Source organism: Mastomys coucha, unplaced genomic scaffold, assembly GCF_008632895.1.
Source record: "Mastomys coucha isolate ucsf_1 unplaced genomic scaffold, UCSF_Mcou_1 pScaffold16, whole genome shotgun sequence".
NCBI lineage: Eukaryota > Metazoa > Chordata > Mammalia > Rodentia > Muridae > Mastomys > Mastomys coucha.
Genome location: NW_022196898.1, coordinates 29,528,620 through 29,538,102, shown reverse-complemented (window position 1 = coordinate 29,538,102; position 9,483 = coordinate 29,528,620). Strand labels below are relative to the sequence as shown.

Here is a 9,483-nt window from a genome sequence, read left to right as displayed (position 1 = left end):
TCTTCTTCTTCTTCTTCTTCTTCTTCACCTCTATCTCCTCTTCCTCTATCTCTTCATCCTCTTCCCCTTCCTTTTTCTTCTGGATACAGAAAATGTGATGGCAATCAGACAGACTAGACTGTTCAACATAGGTAAAAGCATTTCTCATTAAGAATTTGGTAACCATTATGATCAGATTAGAAAATGTTTCTAAAGTACAAATTTGCACACAATAAAAACTTAGGTCACTACCTTAGTGCAGAGAAGCATGATGTCTCTTACATATAACACAAATGTCCAAGAGAAAATCAGGATGAATTTAAGAACAAGCATGTGCAACAAGGTACACAGAAGAGATGAGGTCAAAACTCTGGTGTGAGAATTTATATCAACTCTGTATATATAATTTTTCCTGAGGTATTATGATAAGACTTTAAACAAAAAAAAAAAAAAAGTGGTGCTTCTTTTTAACATTGCTACACATGCTATATCTGAATTTCTACTATCTGATATTTTTAAGGTACAAATATTTTATTCTTGCTACCTACTAGCTGATTTATAATAGGCTTGTTACTTTTATGAATTTTTTTAATGTAGTAAGCCTGAGGGGCATTTTAAGGCACTTGCTAGGTTTTTCCATGTATAAAGATTATAAAGAAAAAAGGCTCTGAAAGTCAGCTTGTAACAATAGTAGTTTGCAGATTTACTGTTATTAGTGTATACTTTAAAAAAAAAATTTTTGTTGTTTGAAAATTTAGAGAGAGAAAAAAACCTGAATCCACCTTAAGCCTTTTCAATGTAAATTCTCCCATTATATTTGTAATCTTTTGCTCTATGAGAATTTTATCTCAGTAATTGCTTCTCTGACCTATCCTTGAGTATGGAGACAGGATTAGATCCTACCATTGCACTGAAACTGTGACTGCCTCAAAATATATCACTAGCAACAATGAAACATGTTTTGTATTTAACCTACTCACTCAAAAGATAAGTGCGTTCATAAGACATATGTCCTTTCTTTCTAAATAAGAAAGCCTGTGGCTCAGCATACTTTAGAAGGGACTTACTCATAAGATGGTCTTCTTAGGGAACAATCCTAGGAGATGTCCTGGCCATCTCCATTGTGATCGCTCACAGACTTTCTTTGTGCATGATGATCACAGGTGCTGAAGAAAGAATCTGGGCAAAGTACTGTGACTACTACAGACACTAATATGTCCTATATTAAGAAATGACTTCTGTATCTTTGGGTTGTGAGTGATAACAAGCAGTTCAAGAATTCTCTGCAGAACAGTCAGTAGGTGTTTGTAGCGTAATACAACAAGAGAGGTTGTGAGCCACCATATGGTTGCTGGGAATTGAACTCAAGACCTCTGAAAGAGCAGTCAGTGTTCTTAAGTAAGAATGAATTTGTGCTCCATAATTAGGTCATCAAACAGCAATCCTGGAGATACATTCACTCTGCTGAGTGACATCATGTATTAGAACTCAAGGCCATTTTATCTTGTCCCAATGGAAAGACAGAAAGAGAGATCCAACTCCACAGATTTGTCTCTGAGTTCATGTGAAAGCCATAAAATATATGACCACCTAAATGCAACACAAAAACATACACACTAATTTTATAATAAAACAAATAATAGTAAATATAAATAATATATAATATATAAATAAATATAAATAAATAACAAAACATTGATTTTGCCATTTTCTTTATCATAACTAGATGATTTGAAACATTGTTAATTTTTCTTCATATTCAAAAATTATTCTTAGAAACAATTTAAAAGAAATACATTGCACATAAAGAACTTTTAAATTCATATTTACAATTTACCAGAGCCAAAGCTTCGATGATATTCTGCAGATAAAATTATACCAATTCAATACAATAAGATCCTAGATTGTAATGATAATTTCCATTAAGTTTGAGGGTTGAAATTCTTTTGTTTTTATTAAGAAGTATATGGCTGTTTTCTCAATGCCTTGGTAAGTGGAGCACAGGGTCAGGCCTAAGGTATTCTCAAGTGCTTGAAATAGTAACTTTTCTCACTGCTTGCAACAAAATAGCTTAAAAAAAGTAAGCAAGCAATTTCAGGAAGGAAGAGTTTAAATGGGGTGGGGGATGGTAGTCGCCATTAAAATGAAGATCCTGCCGAAAAGCAGAAGGCAACTGTTCACATTGTGTGGGTAGCCAGGAATCAGAGAAGAATGCTGTTGCTCAGTTCACTGATCCCTTTTTATCCACCCCAGGACCCTAACCCTTTAAATGGTGCCACCTTCAATTAAAGTGAATCTCCCTGCCTCAGTTCATGTCATCTAGAATCTTCCTCACAGAAATGCCTACAGACTTCTTTGCTAGGTAATTCTATACTGTCAAGTTGATAATATTAGCCATCATGAGTTCCACTTTTGTCAATGAGACATCTAGTCATCATTTGTAAACCTTAATGTCTATTCCCAGCAGACATGGACTCGGCTATTTCATACAACAGAATGTATTCAGGCTAAGTGCAAAATTTGCTGTGGTGCTATGGTCTTTAACAGATCCAGCATTAGTCAATGGTTTAAGTTGAGAGTCTATTTTTGAGACTAAGATTATTTCTTAACAGTAAGCCTTTATATAACCCAAAAACATGCTCCATACTTTCAGCATACAATGGCATGGGATCACCATTGGAGACACAACAAGGAAAGACTGAATCAAACCAATATAAAAATCCAATATGACAAATAAAGTCTTACAGTTCCATGTTCATCTTCTAGGTCATTGATGAAATCGTGAGCTCCAAAGGGCTTGGGTCACTTTCATCCTCTAGCTTTGCTGGCTAGCCCTACTGTACACATAATCTTCCTCAGCTGACCTCACAAAATTCAGACATATCCATCATTCCTCAATCTCTACTGTAACATAGGTTTACCTTCTTAATCAGTTTCACAGAATGGTCTCTCAGACCCCCTTTGCAGGTCTTAGGACCCTGCCACACATAACCTGGTGTCAGAGGTTCTCAAAAAACATTGAGTTAACAATTATTCCTAAGTAGCAAAGTTATATGTTGCTGCCTTTATGAATATGCAAGCAGAAGATGTTTAGTTCATGTGTTCCACATTCCCAAGATATTTAATGTATTACAGACTGGCATGGCATTTTTACTGATTAAAAATATAAAAATGGAGGCTGTCTTTCAATTCAACAATAAATATTGATTTATACCCTGTCAATTTTAGAATCTTTACCTTATACATAAACATACATATGCTCACAGTTTGCCCCTTGCTCTTTGGATTTTACTGCAGGATCTTTGGTCTTAAAAAGTCAGTGAGAATTTTGATTTAAATAAAAATGTCACAGTTTTATCAAGTGATTTCTTTGTAAATCCCCTGAGTAAATTTTATGCATGGTCTTGAATTATGTGGACTTGAATTGCATCAACTTTAATAACACATTATTTTATACAGCTTTAAAATCCTCTGAGTCTTATGGGAAACAGTGGGAGAAGAAAGTGGCTACCTGGGGGCAGGCTATCAGGTAGTCAAAGGAATGGGCTGCTGTTTCCTGACATGATTAACTGTGGCATGAAACTGGCATACCACAATTTGTCACTTACAGATAATTCTTTATTATTACATTAAAAGACAAATGTCATATGGTTTTTCTATATACATAAGTAGCCCAAATTGTCTGTGGTGTTTGGAACTCTGTCTCATTTTCTAAAGTTCATATTAAGGATTCAAAGGACACAAATGTTCCCTAAGAAAAAGTCCTTTCTCATATTCATGTTGTTTCTATTATATGAAAGTAATCAAAACATTTTATTATACTATCAATTCATTCATTATTTCTCAAGAAATTAAATTAAAAAATTAGCAAAACAACAGTAATAAAACATGTCCCCAAAATGTAACATTTTGGTAAGTAAAGACTTTGAACTTCACAGCAAAACCACTATAAACTGACATTTAAATCTTAAACAAACTCTGTAAAATTAACATAAAATACTTAGACAATAACAAGTATTCTAAGATTTTTATTAATCAAATCACCAGCCAAATATCCTACCCCTAATGGGAATTAACGTACCTCAAGACCCAGCTATACCACTCTTGGGAAAATACACAAAAAGTTCTTCATTTTACCACAAAGATAATTTCTCAACCATGTTTATTGCTCCTCTACTCATAATATCCAAAAACTAGAAACAACCTAGATGTCCCTCAATAGATTAATAAAGAAAATGTGATACACTTACACAATGGAATATTTTGCAACTATTAAAAAAAATGACGCTATCATTTGTAGGCAAGTGTATGAAATTAGAAAAAAAAATCATCCTGAGTGAGGTAACTCAGACCCAGAAAATAAATATGGTATGTATTCACTTAAATGTAGATAGTAGAGACTGAATAAATAGTACAAAAGCCAAAATTTGAAGACTCAGATGGGTTAGGAGTAGAGGAAGGGACTAGGGAGACACATAGATCTCTCTAGGAAAAAAAATAGAATAGTTTTTATAGGTGGGCTAGATACACAAAGGGATGGGAGTGAGAAAATCAGGAATGGAAGGAGAGGGCAAAATAGGGTAGACAGAGGGAATGTAGGGAGAAACAGCTGGAATTTGGGAGGCATTTTGAGAGGTGGTAAGAAAAACTAGTGCAATGGATCCATCCTAAAATATAAAGAAGTCTCCAAAAAATGAGGAAGACAGAGTCCCAACTAGCCACCTCTTATTACCAAATGAAGTTTCTAGTAGTGCGACTGGGTTGCATCTAATTTAGTTGTTGCCCAAAAGAGTCCCATAGAAATCCCTAAGCAATCCAAACTGATGCCAAGAGAATGGGTTGCTCTCCACAAATTGACAGTAAGGCTCTATTGATAGAGACAACACACACACATCTCAGTGGACACTGAGAGGTTGAGCCAGTGCCTTCAGAGAACCTTCAGTCTATGTTCTAGAGTCTTTGGTACAGGAAGGCACTCTACAGGTGACCCAAAAAGAATGTAAAGGTTAACTCAGCCACAAAATCTCTGATCTACAGTCTGTCATACCTAAAAATATGCTTGGGCACTGGTGTGACAGAACTTATGTGAGTAACTAATGAACATCCTATTTATAGCCTGCTCTATGAGATGCAACCCATATTCAATATTGCTTGCGTGATTATGACTCGGAGACTAGATAGCCCAGAAAGCTATGGTTAAACCAAATACTACTGGTCCAAAAAAAACAAAACAAAACAAAATAAAAACAAAAACAAAAGAAAAAGAAACAATAAAATGACTTCTAACACTATTCTGCTACATTCATAGGTCAGTGCTTTATTCAGCCATCATCAGAGAATCTTCCTCCTTCAACAGATGGGAACTGCACTTACAGTACTGTTCTTGAGAAGTATCTGAGACTTTATTAGATTCTGTTTTCTTTATATTTAACCCACAAAGTTGAATCTCTGATGATTCCGGCCTGGAATAAATTTTACTGTGGTAATGCTAAATTGTGGTCTTACTTTACATGTCATTCAAATTATTTCTACAATGTGTTGCAAAGTTGTATCTTAACTTTGTCAAAAGCTCTTTTTGTTTTTTGATGTTTTCTTTTTGACATTTCTTAAATTTTTTTTGTTGTTTTTCTGATGGTTAATATTGATTTTCAAACTGGGAGGACCAGGCAAGACCTAAACGACCGCCTGGCCCGCTACATAGGCAAGGTGAAGAGCCTGGAGACTGAGAACCGGAGACTGGAGAGCAAAATCCGGGAACATTTGGAGAAGAAGGGGCCCGAGGGCGTCAGAGACTGGGGACATTACTTCAAGACCATCGAAGACCTGAAGGCTCAGATCTTTGCGAATTCTGTGGACAATGCCCGCATGGTCCTGCAGATCGACAATGCCCATCTTGCCGCTGATGACTTAGAGTCAGGTATGAGACAGAACTGGCCATTCACCAGTCTGTGGAGAGCGACATCCGTGGACTCCACAAGGTGGTCAATGACACCAATATCACAAGGCTGCAGGTGGAGACAGAAACTGAAGCACTCAAGGCAGAACTGCTGTTCATGATGAAGAATCATGAGGAGGAAGTCCAAGGTCTGGAAGCCCAGATTGCCAGTTCTGGGTTGACTGTGGAAGTGGATGCTCCCAAATCTCAGGACCTCAGCAAGATCATGGCAGACATCCGCGCCCAGTATGAAGCGCTGGCTCAGAAGAACCGTCAGGAACTGGACAAGTACTGGTCTCAGCAGATTGAGGAGAGTACCACAGTCGTCACCACCAAGTCTGCCGAAATCAGGGACACTGAGACCACACTCACCGAGCTGAGACGTACCCTCCAGACCTTGGAGATTGATCTGGACTCCATGAAAAACCAGAACATTAACTTGCAGAACAGCCTCGGGGATGGGGATGTGGAGGCCCAATACAAGGCACAGATGGAGCAGCTCAATAGGGTCCTTCTGCACTTGGAGTCAGAGCTGGCACAAACTCGGGCAGAGAGGCAGCGCCAGACCCAGGAATATGAAGCCCTGTTGAACATCAAGGTCAAGCTTGAGGCGGAGATTGCTACCTACCACCGCTTGTTGAAGGATGGGGAAGATTTCAGTCTCAACGATGCCCTGGCCTCCAGCAACTCCATGCAAACTGTGCAGAGGACAACTACCCCAAAGATCGTGGATGGTAAAATGGTGTCCAAGACCAACGACACCAGTGTTCTGAGGCACTAAGTGGAGAAGGAGGGAGCCCCTGGAGACTGAGGGACCAATAAAAGTTGATAGCTCACTGGAAAAAGAAAGAAAGAAAGAAAGAAAGAAAGAAAGAAAGAAAGAAAGAAAGAAAGAAAGAAAGAAAGAAAGAAACAAAAGGAAGGAAGGAAGGAAGGAAGGAAGGAAGGAAGGAAGGAAAGAAGGAAGGAAGAAATCTGGTTTGTATTTTGGAGAAGATATTAGGAAAAGTTTGACTTCTAATTGTGATAGGTCACAGTATAAAAATCTAATCATAGATTCTAATTCGGTGCCAGGAATGACTATTTCCCTTTGATATGTACCTCGAATGCAAATAACAACAAACTAACTTTCTGTCACTGACGTGTCACTGTGGAAAAATGGTAGCAGTTCACCTGTGAGATCTACTTACTGCAGAATGAATGTGAAATATACTTAGCCCTGGAGTGAGACTCACTGGATCCTCATCCAAAGTTCAGTGAATTTTGTTCCCTTGAGAAAGTTTTTCACCTTATATCGAGCATCTTCATTTGTACCATAAGACAAAAGTAGGAACTTCCTTACTTTATGGCACCATTAATAAGGATTAAAGAAGATAATATAAATGAAGCAATTAAAATAGTTCCTATCTGGCCTTGTAGGACATCAACGAGAGGAGAGAGGTCCTTGGTCCCGTGAAGGCTCTATACTCTGGTGTAGTGGAATGCCAGGACAGGGAAGTGGGCTTGGGTGAGTTAGTGAGCAGTGGCATGGGGGATGGGATGGAGGTTTCAGAGGGGAAATGAGGAAAGGGGATAACATTTGAAATATAAATAAAGAAAATATCTAATAAAAAAATAGTTCCTATCATGAAGGCTTACCTCACTCATAAAGGCAAGGTTAGAAGCATATCAGAAAACATCCCCTTTTTTCTATCAATGTGATCTTTTTTGTTGCTGTTTAAAAGTAGTCAGAACTTTTAAATCCTTGGACTTGAATAGTTTTATTCCCAACTTCTCTAACATTGAACCTTACTCTGTTTACTGTCATTACCCAGTCTGCTAACCAACTGCCATAGGATTTCACTACTGCCTAGCTCATAAACTTGAAAGTCATTATAATTCGTGGGAGTAAATGAGGAGTATTGATTCAAAGTCTTTCTACTAGTGGTTATATTAATAGCAAACATTTCTGTGTTCTTTCAATAAAGTAAACTCCTTCAGTTCCAAGAAGATTGTACAGGGAGAAATGAACAACAAGACTTTCAACACATATCTCTTGTACGAATACAGGATAAAAAATCTAGGATAAGAATATCAAGCTTCCAAGGGAACTTTACTTAAGAGGAAGGAAATTTAGTAGTAGCACATAGGAAGAAAAATTTTAAATGTTCTGCTTTTGTCCCCAAAATGCAAAAAAAAAAAAAAAAAAAATTAACAAGAAAAGAGATCCCATTTATAATAAGCATTTTAAGTAACAACTTAAATTCACAAAGTAGTATTTCCTACACCATATACCTTCCAGTTTAAGAATTGCTTTTATTTCCTTTGTTTCCAATTATAAACAAATACAGACCCTCCTGCTTGACCCTGCCTGCCTCTCATAACCACACCTCTCTGTCCACCTCCTGCTATTTGCCACGCTTTGCTCCTGGTTCCAGTTACATCGGAAGTTCCACCTCCAGAGACCAAATAAAGAGCTGCTGATTGGGCCGGCATGCTGACGAACTTGGGGGAGGGGTTTTGCCTCACTAATTCTACCTGTTGGCTTGTAACAAAGAGATTCATTAAATGGAAGATGACTGGGTGATCACATCTCCTGTTGTCTAATTTTTAAAGTGCCTTCCACAAGGGTAAGATTATAATTATGGCTAGCCAATTTCCCCCTGACTCCATATTCCACAAAACCCTTTCCTATGGTTGCCACTGGCCGGCAACAACAGACAAAAATTAAGACATTTAAATTAACTTGTATGTAGCTATTTAAGAAATATATATTAGCTAAAAATAAAATTTGAAGAATGCTTTCTGGCTAAAATCCACCTAGTAGTGAGTACATAACATGTGTGCCCTTTTGGTCTGGGTTACCTCATTCAAGATGATATTTTCTAGTTCCATACATTTGCCTGCAAATTTCATAATGTCCTTGTTTTTAATAGCTGGATAGTATTCTATCGTGTAAATGAACCACCTTTTCTCTATCCATTCTTCCAGTGAGGGACATCTGGGTTGATTCTACTTCCTAGCTTTTATGACTAAGGCTACTAAGAGCAAAGTTGAGCACATATCATTTGGATATGGTGGATCAGCTTTTGGGTAAAAGGCCAGGAGCAGTATAACTGGGTCTTCAGGTCGAACTATTTCCAAAGTGGTTATACCAGTTTATAATCCCACCATCTATGGAGGAGTGTTCCCTTTTTTCACATCCTAGCCAGAATGTGCTATATCCTTTGAGTTTTTGATATTAGCCATTCAGGTGGGTGTAAGTTGGAATCTCAAAGTAGTTTTGATTTGCATATCTCTGATGATTAAGGATGTTGTACATTTCTTTAAGTGCTTCTCAGCTATTTATGATTCCTCTGTTGGGAATTCTCTGTTTAGCTCTATGCCCCATTTTTAAATTGGGTTATTTGGTTTTTTGAAGTCTAACTTTTTGAGTTCTTTATATACTTTGTATATTAGCCCTCTGTCAGATGTAGATTTAGTGATGATTTTTTTCCCAACCTGTTGACTGCTGGTTTTGTTCTATTGACAATGTCCTTTGCCTTACAAAAGCTTTTCAGTTTCAAGGGGTCCAATTAATCAAGTGTTGA

At 37.4% G+C, this 9,483-nt stretch overlaps 1 pseudogene; it reads left to right on the top strand.

The window, feature by feature from the left end:
• Positions 1-5,610: 5,610 nt before the first annotated feature.
• LOC116094399 lies at positions 5,611-6,695 on the top strand (annotated as a pseudogene).
• The last annotated feature ends 2,788 nt before the right edge of the window (positions 6,696-9,483 follow it).